Genomic DNA, 11,213 nt, shown 5'->3' with positions numbered 1-11,213 from the left:
AATTGTGCAAGACTGTTCAATCACAGATCTGTACCTCTGAAACAAATAATGCAATATATGTTAAGAAAAAAAAGAAGAAGATAGCAGGAAGGGAAGAATGAAGGGGGGAAAATCGGAGGGGGAGACGAACCATGAGAGACAATGGACTCTGAGAAACAAACTGAGGGTTCTAGAGGGGAGGGGGTGGGGGGATGGGTTAGCCCTGTAATGGGTATTAAGGAGGGCAGTAGTTCAAGGTCTGCCAGGTTCATTCAAGTCAGCATCCCAGTCATCTGGGGAGAGAAGCTGACAAGGACCAAGCAGCATTTCATGGCCACTGGAACCAGGATTCAGGATCAGGATCTAGTCCTGGCAGAAAACCAGGTAGAAATTCGATCCAAAGCCTGGTCAAGTATCCTGGGGAAGCAAAGGGTTTCCCTGGGACACCAGAGCCTGGCTCAGAGCCAAGGCCAACTCCGTGCTCAGGAGGGCAGCGGCCAAGCCCCCCTGAAACCCCTCCAGGATTGGTCGGAACTGGCCTGAGTCTGCAGCTGCTACAGTCAGCCTGGCGGGCCTGAGGAAGGAGGGTGTCCTCTGATGAAACAATGAAGATCAGCACCTGTTTGAGGAATCTTGGTCAGGCCTGCAGACTCTCATAAAATCAGACATCAATGGTGGTCCTTGGCTCTTTAAAGTACCCACTTAGAAATCCTACAAGAGAAATTGTGCCCGTGTTCTAGAACCACCTTTGTGAAGACAACACTGTCCCTGTCACTGTTTTGAGATGAGTGAAGTATCTTTATGCTCTGAATTGCATGTGCAGGAGCTTAATGCCAATGGACCACAAAAATTTACTTGTTTTTTAATTTACCTGACAAAGGAACTATAAAAGATGAATTGACTTGAAAAAGGAAAAATGAAAGAAAACAGGTCTTGATATATATGCAGCCATTCCGTAGAAGAAAAGATACCCATTTTTTTAATCCATGCAGCACATTACATCCCTAGAACTTATTTATTTTATAACTGGAAGTTTGTACTTTTTGATGCCCGGTACCCATTTTCCCAACCTGCCCTCACCCTGACTCTGGCAACCACCAATACATTCTCTCCCTCTATGAGTTCAGTTTGAGGGTGGTTTGTTTTTGTTTGTTTGTTTGTTTGTTTGTTTGTTTTTAGATTCCACATGTAAGTGAGAGCATGTGTCTTTCTCCGTCTGATTTATTCCACTAAAAGGAAGATATTAACTGCTCTCTTTGAAACAATTTGCACATTATATGCACCTGTTAAAGAAGAAACACCATAAAAGATGTGCACATACAAGACTATATAACTTAACTAAAATATTTTATTATGTGTGAGGACGGGCAGAATCTGTACACATTTACCCACAAATGTGACTCTAGGAATTTCCATCTATAAAACACTCTACAGCCATCCCCACCCCCAACCCTCCAGGAAATATGACACCTCCCCCGATGCCTATCTTCATTAAATTCTCCTCCTGCATCTCATGACCTAGGGGCAGAAACAGCAAATGCGGGAGATGCAGATGCGGAGGTGGCAGGTGATGTTAATATTTACAACAGGCAAATACATAACAGGGACTTTTGTAAGTTTGTCATGCTAACATAAAGGAAAGGTGAAAAATAACTTCACAACATCCAATTACTACAGATTCAGAAAGGGGTATCTATTGGAAGATGTATTAATCCCCAGACACCTAAACAGAAAAGAAAAAAAAAGCGAAACAAATAGAATAAAAAAAGTCAGGTGCAATATTTACCCTGCACGATACACACACATGCACATGCATGCGCATGACTGACACAGATATTTTGAGAAACACTGATTATAAAATCTGAAGGCACCCCACTGTACTTAGGAATGACCTAAAGAGACATCCTTCTAGTCCTCTCCACAAAGCCAAAACCCCTACTGTGGCTCCATCATGAAGAGACACCCTTTGCAACCTGTCCCCTGTCAGCCCTCTGCAACCCCCACTGAAGGGAGCCTCCCGTAGACTGCTAGGAGTTGGGGTTTGTTTCTCAGATGGGGTTATTCATTTTAACTGTAAGGTGCTTCTATACCAAGTTAATTCTCCCATCCTACATTTGCACCCTGCCCGCCTCCTAACACCACTTCCTCAAGTGTGTGGTTTGAGTAGAGATGATACTCTGTAAATGAATATACTGTTATCAATAGCAAAGATAATAACAATGACCCAATTAAAAACTGGACAAAGGACCTGAATAGACATTTTTCCAAAAACATCCACATGGCCAAGAGGTACCTGAAAAGATGCTCAGCATCACTGATCATCAGAGAAATGCAAGTCAAAACCACAATAACCTCACTTGTTAGGCTGTCTATTACAAAAAGACAAGAGATAGTAAGTGTTGCCCGGACCTGGTGCACTGTAGGTGGGAATGCACACAGCTAGGATGGAAAAGTAGGGAGAAAAGTAAGGCTAGAACGTCAGATCCAGCAATCTCACTTCTTAGTATATAACCCAAAGGAAACAAAAACATGATCTCAGAGACATCTCTGCTCCCATGGTCACGGCAGCAATTTCACAATAGCCAACATATAGAAACAACCTGTCTGTGGACAGAAAAACCCATAGGGAAAACAACTGAATGGTTGTTTGAAGCCCTTAAGAAAGAAGGAAATCCTGCCAATTGCAACAACGTGAATGAACTTGGAGGGCATCATGCTAAGTGGGGGTGGCGGGTGGGGGGGGAAGCCAGGCAAAGACAATACTGCACGGTATCACTTACGTGCAAAATTAAAAAATAAATAACTAACTAACTAAAACTGGAACTCATGAGAATAGAAAAGTGGTTGTCAGGAGCTAGGGCGTGGGGGAAACAGGGAGAGGTCCTGAGGATGCATGCATAATACCACGAATATAACTGGTAGCTCTGTGTTACGTAGTTTAAATGTGCTGAGAGTCGAACTTAAATTTTCTCACCCCCCCAAAAAAAGGTAAATTTTTTAGAAAATAAATGCACTTTTAGACCAAGTTTGATGAAATCTGATCTGTAACCATCTTCTTCCCCTTAATTTAAAAAGAAAAAAGAAACAGGACAAGCCCACAGTACCCGCGGTCCTCCTAAGCTCAGGGCAGTCAAAAGCGCCCCCGCGCCGGGAACCACGCGCCCTGGCCCCGCGCCCCCACCAACCCGGCGCCCTCAACTCCCAGCCCCCGCTGCCCCGCAGGGCCCGCGCCCCTGGCGCCTCCTGCGCCCGCTCCTCCCGCAGCCCTCCGGGCCCTCACCCGGACCCCCGCGTCCCGCGCGCCCGCACCTCCCTGACCCCCGCGTGCCCCTGTGCCCGCACCTCTCGGACCCCCGTGTGCCCCTCCCCCGCCCCCCCACCTCCCCGACCCCCGCGTGCTCCCGGACCCCCCCCCAGCCCCCGCGCCCCCAGCGCCCCGCTCCTCCTGCACCCCCGCACCCCCGTGCCCCCCCGCGCCCGCACCTCCCCGCCTCACCGTGCGCCCCGCACTCCCCTGCGGCCCGGTAGGGCTGCAGCCGCAGTGCGGCCGACAGAGCCGGGGGCGCGCGGCCAGTCTTCGCAGGCGCTGGGTCCAGGCCGAGGGCGGCTGTCCCCTCCGCACGGCATTTAGGAGGTGGGAGGAGCCGCGCGGCGATGCGCACGGGAAATCTGATAGGTAAGGCAGCGAGGACGCGGGGCGCTGCGGCGGGGGTGGAGCCGGGGTGGGGGGCGCCCCAGATCCCCCCTCCGCCAGCAGCCCCGCGCGGGTCGCGGGGGAGTGGCAGGACCACCCAGGAGAGCGCCAGGCGTGGCGACAGGAGCGGTCTGCGGCGTTCCGCCTCCGTAGCCCCGAGGGGAAGAGCATCCTTCCAGGAGCACCAGACTTTCCCCACGGTGGAATTTGCTCCTCTCCCCTTGGGCCGATTCTTTGAGTTTACCCTCCTCCGGGCCTCCCCGGGGACGGTCCCAAAGTTAACTTCGAGGACACTCTGTACAAGGAAGGCAGTACGGCCCTGTGCTTCTCAAACCCCAGATGCCTCCAGAAAGAATACCCTCCCCCCTTTCAGGAAAGAGAGGCTGTTCTCCTCGCCGACGGTTTGATTAGCAGCCATGAGTCAAGGTCAGCTAAAGGAATGGGGAGTTTGGGGGGCTGTTTAATCCTTAGGATCTCCAACTGAAGTAGTTTCTATTCCCATTCCCCTTTCACGGATGAGGCAGCCGAGGGCCCAGAGAAGGCAAGGGCTTGAGAAAGGGGCGCAGATGAGTGGAGAGATCGATGTGGTAGTGCCATTGGGAGCCCTGCTTCCCGTGGCAGGAAAAATACACATGTATTTATGTACGAAAATATACACGTATTTTTTTTTAAGAGTTGGAGTCAGACCATGGATCCTCTCATTCAGTGCTTGTCAGCCCCAGCTGCACAGGCACCTCCCCTGAAATTCCCAGGGCCCCAGGGGCCCTGTCCAGACCAAAGTACCCCGATTTCTTTTCCTTAATCTCAGATCTGCAATAGTTTCAGGGCAATGCCAGGCCTTATCACCACCACCACCACCCTGCCCTGTTAGCCTGATCCTTCTTGCACACACAAAGATGAAGTAAGCTGATGTTGGGGAGAGGGGGGAAGGAGACCCCAAAATATTTAGTGAGATGGAGGGCCAAAGCCTAAAAGGTGCAGCATCCTTTCAGAGTTCCTGAGAAAAGAAGAGACCCCCCCAGGAGGGAGCCAGGAGCCAACTGAGCTGTGGGTTGGAGGGAGGGCCCCCTGTGAAGAGGCTGACGAGTGAGAACATAGTAGCACAACCATGAGCCTGGCTGATTAAACTCCCCCATGTTCTGCGCCGCTCCCGGCTTTTATACAGCAGTTTCCTGGGGTAACCAAATGGGCCTGGTGCACTCAAAGCTGAGCGCTATTAGCCAGCACAACCTGGCAAGGTGCGGCCTGGCGAGCCCTTGGGGCAGCGGGTACCAGCCCAGAGGGTGAGTGAGGCAAAGCCTGTGCTCACACACACCCCTGCCCTTTCCCTGAGTCCCCTCCCCATCACCTCCACCTTCCCTGCCGCCTCCAGTGTGGCAGCTGTCAGTAGGAGCCACACCTCTGCGAGCCACAGACCCCAGCAGACTCATCAGGCTGGCTTCTGGCATCCTGAGGGATGGTGACACGGGGCAGGTGTTTTGCAATCAAGATGAAGGGAGCAAGGAAGATGCAGGATCCAGAAAAAGGGGCCAGGGGAGGGTGGGGACACCACTCCAGCGGAGACCAGAATGATGAAAAGAGCAGAACACCTTCCAGGCAGAGGGAGGGCCCTGAGACAGGAATTCACCTGCCCGTGGCTCGGTATCACCATGTGGAAATGGGCTAATAGAACAGGGCAGACCAGGTAGGTCAGTGCACACAAATCGCATAGCCTTGGACACACCTGTCCGGAAAATAAAGCACCATCTCATGGGCTAGGGCTCATAGTTAAGGCTCCGACACTAGCCTTTGCTAAACTACTAGACCTTAGCAAAGACCTTGCTCTGTCCCTTTCACCACGGGGTGGGCCTCACCTGTGAGCCATGCAGACTGCTGCACAGGGGGGATGATTTTGCTGTTCCCCACCCCCACCCCACATGTTCTCCAGAGTGGGACACCTGTGACTGCCAGTCCAACGTCCAGACTCCCAGGTTGCTGTGACCCAAAACAGGGACTCACACCCTCAGCCTAGACATTTGGGGTCAGCTAATTCTTTGTTGTAGGGACTGTTCTGTGTGTTGTGGGATGTTTAGCAGGATCCCTGGCCTCTACCCACTAGATGCTAGGAGCACACACGCGCGTGTGCAGGAACGCATACACACAGAGTTGTCTTCAGATGTCCTGAAGGGCGCAAAATTGCCACCAACTGAGAACGGCTGCTCTCACAGGAAGGAATGGGACCCAGGGCTCCACAAATAACTCCAAAACACATATTTCTTATGGATGCCGCATGCAGAAGGACCAATTGGCAGACTGGAACATTACGCTACATAACGGGGCCCCTGGCCAAAGTCCACTTCCTCCAGTCACTCCGGCCTTCTCATGGTCCTTGAACAGGCTGAGCTCATCCCCGCTGCAGGATCTGGGCGTCTCCGCTTCCCTCTGTCTGGAATGCTCCTCCCCAGATATTCATGGGACTCTCCCTGGCTTCCTTCAGCTCTCTGCTCCGATGCCAGGTCCCAGGCAGGCCTTCCCTGAGCATCCAGGCACACACCCTCCCACCCTCATCACTCCACATCCCGTTACCCTACCTGGTCCTGCTTCGCTGCCTGACATTGCAGTCTGTCTCCCCTCCCAGAATGGGACTTCGAGGCAGACCACTGCCTCCCCAGCAGAGGGCCAAGCACAGAGAGGATGCCTGAACAGTACTTGTTGAATAAGTAAATGGGGGATGGACAGAAAAGCTTGCAGTGGCTAGAGAGAATGGGGAAGGCAGAGAGGTCTTACGCCCTTGGGTTGGTCTCGGGAGTTGTGAGAGGCAGAGGATGAGAAAGATCCTTCCCCTCCTTGTGTAGGCCAGTGATGACACGTGTGTGTGAGGGGGTGGGGGGGGGTGTTGGCCCACTTCTCACCCATCTCAGAGAGGTTAGAGCCGTTGTCAGCGGGAAATCCTGCATTTCTGACCTGGGTGGAACCAGCATCTCGGCTGAGACAGTCCCAAGGGCCCTCATACAAATTAACAGACCAATCAGAGGTTCTCTGAGGCCTGGCAAATGGTGTTCCCAGGGAAGCCACTGTACTAATTAGAATTATGTTTTTCAGGTCCAAAGCAGCTTAATGAAACGTTAAACAAAGCTCTCACAGAGCAAGGGGAAGGGCTGTCAGAACTGAGATCCAGGGCTCGGGAGGAAGTGACGGCTGCTTGGTGTCTGGGGTCCTTGCTGGCTGTGTAGCTGCCCAGCAGGGGACACCCAACTGGCATGGCCCACAAAAGCCAGCCCCACCTGGGCCGGCCGCACCCACCACAAAGAGGCTGTTTCCCCCCCACTGGGTGGGGCCGCAGAATGTCACATGAAAAACCCAAGGATTCTTAGAGAATAACCACCGATTTTCAGCTGTCGGTGGCTATTGATACTCATTTCTCGGCACAATGCGCCATTATTCCCTCGGGTCTGTGCTCCCCGATGTCTCCAGTGAGCGCTGGATCCTGTACACAGAACCAGATTCTGGAGTCTAACAATAGATATTCACCTTGTATCTTAAGGACAGAAGTTCCAAGCCAGGGAGATGATGGAGACGGAGGGACACCAAGAGCCTGGTCACCCGCTTGTACCAACCTTGCCTCGGTAAGTTGGCGCCACCACTGGTGGTCGTGACGACAGAGCTATGGTGAGGGTTACATGAGATAGAGCAGTCACAGGCTGGGCACACCCCTGCAGCACCCCGTGCTCCCGTTTTTAGACTACTTAATTCTGAGGCATTTTTTGTTTGTTCATTTGTTGGTTTTAGTTCCACGTTTTGTCGCCGGAGCACAAAGCCACACCCTCACCTCAGCCTTGCCTTCCAAGCCTCTGTCAGCCTCTCAGGATGCCCGGTCTTTAGAGCTACCCCCATCACCCTCGGCCGAGAAGCTGTGTGTGTGGTGCTGATTTTTTGACAGACTGAAAATCAGCTTCATGCTCAAAGTCTTTTCTACAACTGAGATTTTCATGGACCCTGCACTCACTCAGGAAACAGCTCCTGGACAAAGCCCTTCGAAGAGAAGGTTGAGTCCTCGGGACCAGTTTTGCAAAATAGAACATTCATTTCAAACGTATACATTCTGGAGCGTTAGCTTAAGACACTGATCATCTCTTGAGGAGGGCGCACACACACACACACACGCACACACACACACACAAAGTTATTCTCTTTCTCCTTCAAGGACAGCCAGGGTCCGAAGAAGACCAACTTTTCAGTAAGTGACCATGTTAGGAGTTGGATCTGGACAGGAATGTTAACAGAAGTTTAACACAATGTGGTGGGAGTATGGAGGAAGAGCCAGTTGATTCTAACCAGGGGTTGGACTTGGTCTGTTGTGTTCTATCTCTTTTTTAGCATTAGAAGCTCCTTCTTCAAATACAATGTGTGTAGCCTCCAATGTCCAGAAGCGAGCTAGGTCAGAGCTGTTCTTTTGGGGGACAGGGGCAGCCTCCAGCCCCTTCAACACTCCCCCTTCCTTCCATTGCCCCAGGGATACCTTGCTAGGCCCAGGACTGTGCCCCATGGTTAATGGAACCGCAGTAGCAAACAGAGGAAGCCAAGGGAGACCAAGTACTGGGAGCTTCTGATGATTTACTCCCGGGCCCTTCTGCTTCTCCTCAGCCTCCTACCTTTTAGGTAACTCCTTCCCTCTTGCCCACCTGTGGCTGTGCCGGGGTGGGGCAAGGAAATGGAACTTGCATCTCAGTGTTCTTCTTGCCGGCCTTCTTCCATAGGGTGGTATCACACTTTCCCCAGACACTCCAGCTTCCAAAGCACTTTTTATGCAAGCAGTGTCGTTCAAGCGTCTAATAACCCCACGGGGCAAGACCAACGGGGACTGGCAGCGTGGGCTTCCAAGCCACCTACCAGCCCTGTCCCCTCCGTGTCCCACGTCCACGATGGGGATGTCAGGAATGTGCTCGGGACTGTGTCTTGCACGCAGTGAGCCCTCCCAACATGCCAGCCGTGAGGGTTGGGTAAATGACCCAGAAGCACGTCTCTAAAAAGTGGTGGCAGGGGGCGGGGGGAACAAAGTTCCAGGACCCACCCCGGCCTCGGATTCCCCCCTTGGACACCCTCCGCAGTCCCGCTATCCCAGGGTCCTTTGTGTGGTTGTTCAAGTGGCCACAGAAGCACATTTGATCTCCAAAATAAAGTGAGAAGTGCTAGCCATGCTTAGTGAGTGAACGAATAATGCTGTGGTGGGGAGACTCTATTTTTCCAGAATTTCTCATTATTGGTTTTACTGCGTAAAGCCTGGGAGAAAGAATTGATCATAGCCCACATAGGGAAACTCACTTAGCCCCATCTTTTGTCGAAGGAGAATTACTGTTGGTTATTATTAAAGCTCTATGCCAATCATTTTTCTAAATGTTTTACACGCATTAACTCATTTATTTCTCACTACAGCATTGTGAGGCAGGTGCTATTAGATCCCCACTTTACAGATGAGAATACTGAACCACACAGGGGGCAAATAATTGGCCCACATAATACAATCTCTTACCAACTAGAAATAACCTAAAGTTATAATGTATGTCCATGAGTTCATTAGCTCACCCAGTTCCTCCCCCCTGATTTTTATCACAAATGTTATGGATTTAAAGTTGGGGGGAAGAATCAAGGAGGCAGTGCTTCTCACTCCTCTGAATGAATGGGTCGCTGGCAAAGGTTAGTACAGATTTGTTTCAAAGGAGGAAACCCATTAATCCATCATTAGCCCCTGGGCAGGAAGTTGGTTGAGATACCTTTTAAAAAGAGATAAGGAACCAATTATCCCATTTTTGCCTGAGGCAAAACATCCAGGAATAGGGTAGAGAGCAATAAACAAATAAAAATAAGTGGAGACAAAGTAAAAAAGGAACAGAGAACTCAATACAAAAGAGAGTAAGATCCTCTCTCAAGGCCCCAGACCAGCCGGGTCATCCATCACCCGTGGTAGTTGGTTCTTCCTTTCTTATGGACTCAGGAACATGACTTCTCTTTTGTTTTTATGTTATGTTATGTTAATCACCATACATTACATCATTAGTTTTTGATGTAGTGTTCCATGGTTCATTGTTTGCGTATAACACCCAGTGCTCCATGCAGTACGTGCCCTCTTTAATACCCATCACCGGGCTAACCCATCCCTCCACCCACCTCCCCTCTAGAATCCTCAGGAACATGACTTTTAAGGTTCTTTTTTTTTTTTTGACTTTTTTTTTGACTTTTAAGGTTCTTATGGTTTATGCCAGAGCAACATTTACAAAAATCTGTCCCGGGACATTTAAAAAAACAAAAAATAGGGTCCAGGGTCTCAGACACTAACAACTAACTTTGGGAGACCCTGTCTATACAGTTCTTCTCCCCAGTTTTATTGAGATGTAACCATCACATAACACTGACTAGGTGTAAGGTGTGCAACATAATGACCTCATATACCTATATATTATGAAATGCTTACCACAATACATTTAGTTAATATTCATCACCTCACATAATTACAGTTTTATTTGCTTATGATGAGAACTTTTAAGATCTACTCTTTTAGCGACTTTCAATATACAAAACACTAATGGTAATTATGGTCATCATGTGTACATTAATATGCAGTTATTTTAGCCAGGACTTCTCAGAGCCTTTATTATGGATTGTGAATTTTCAAAAGGGACATAAGGAATGCAGCCTTTTCCAAACTTACCAAACACTGCAACCCATTTTCCAAAGAGCGTGTTGTAGGGTTAATGCTCCAACTTTGGTCCCCACTTTGGGTAATAACATTCTAAAGCAAAATAAATCTTCTGCTCATTTCTTGACTGGATTATTTGCTTTTTGGGTGTTGAGTTTGGATAAGTTCGTTATCAATCTTGGATACCAGCCCTTTATCTGATATGTCATTTGCAAATATCTTCTTCATTCCGTAGGTTGCCTTTTAGTTTTGTTTACAGTTTTCTTTGCTGTGCAGAAGCTTTTTATCTTGAAGTCCCAATAGTTCATTTTTGCCCTTGCTTCCCTTGCCTTTGGAGACATGTCTAGCAAGAAGTCACTGTGGCCGAGGTCACAGAGGTTGCTGACTCTGTTCTCCTCTAGGATTTTGACGGATTCCTGTCTCACATTTAGGTCTTCCATCCATTTAGAGTCTATTTTTGCTCATGGCATAAGGAAATGGTCCAGTTTCATTTTTCTGCATGTGGCTGTCCAATTTTCCCAACACCATTTGTTGAAGAGACTGTCTTTTGTCCATTGGACATTCTTTCCTGCTTTGTCGAAGATGAGTTGACCATAGAGTTGAGGGTCCATTTCTGGGTTCTTTATTCTGTTCCGTTGATCTATGTGTCTGCTTTTGTGTCTGATGATGACAGCTTTGTAATAGAGCTTGAAGTCCGGAATTATGATGCCACCAGCATTGGTTTTCCTTTTCAACATTCCTCTGGCTATTCAGGGTCTTTTCTGGTTCCATACAAATTTTAGGATTATTTGTTCCAGCTCTGTGAAAAATGTCGATGGTAGTTTGATAGGGATTGCACTGAATGTGTAGATTGCTCTGGGGAGCACA

The 11,213-nt window shown here is 49.5% G+C and overlaps 1 protein-coding gene across 3 annotated transcripts in view; it reads right to left on the bottom strand.

The window, feature by feature from the left end:
- B3GALT5 (beta-1,3-galactosyltransferase 5) overlaps positions 1 to 3,604 on the bottom strand; it is a 43,544-nt gene extending 39,940 nt beyond the window's left edge. For all 3 annotated transcript variants that reach the window (XM_073887047.1, XM_073887048.1, XM_073887049.1), the window contains exon 1: positions 3,476 to 3,604. The gene's annotated coding sequence lies outside the window, so the exon portion shown is untranslated. The remainder of the gene's footprint in view (positions 1 to 3,475) is intronic.
- Positions 3,605 to 11,213: the final 7,609 nt, after the last annotated feature.

The sequence above is a fragment of the Callorhinus ursinus genome, unplaced genomic scaffold (genome assembly GCF_003265705.2).
Source record: "Callorhinus ursinus isolate GAN/ISIS: 27379988/994484 unplaced genomic scaffold, GSC_fseal_2.0 scaffold75, whole genome shotgun sequence".
In the NCBI taxonomy this organism is placed as follows: Eukaryota; Metazoa; Chordata; class Mammalia; order Carnivora; family Otariidae; genus Callorhinus; species Callorhinus ursinus.
The sequence above is the reverse complement of the archived record's forward strand: the minus strand, read 5'-3'. Positions and strand labels throughout refer to the sequence as shown.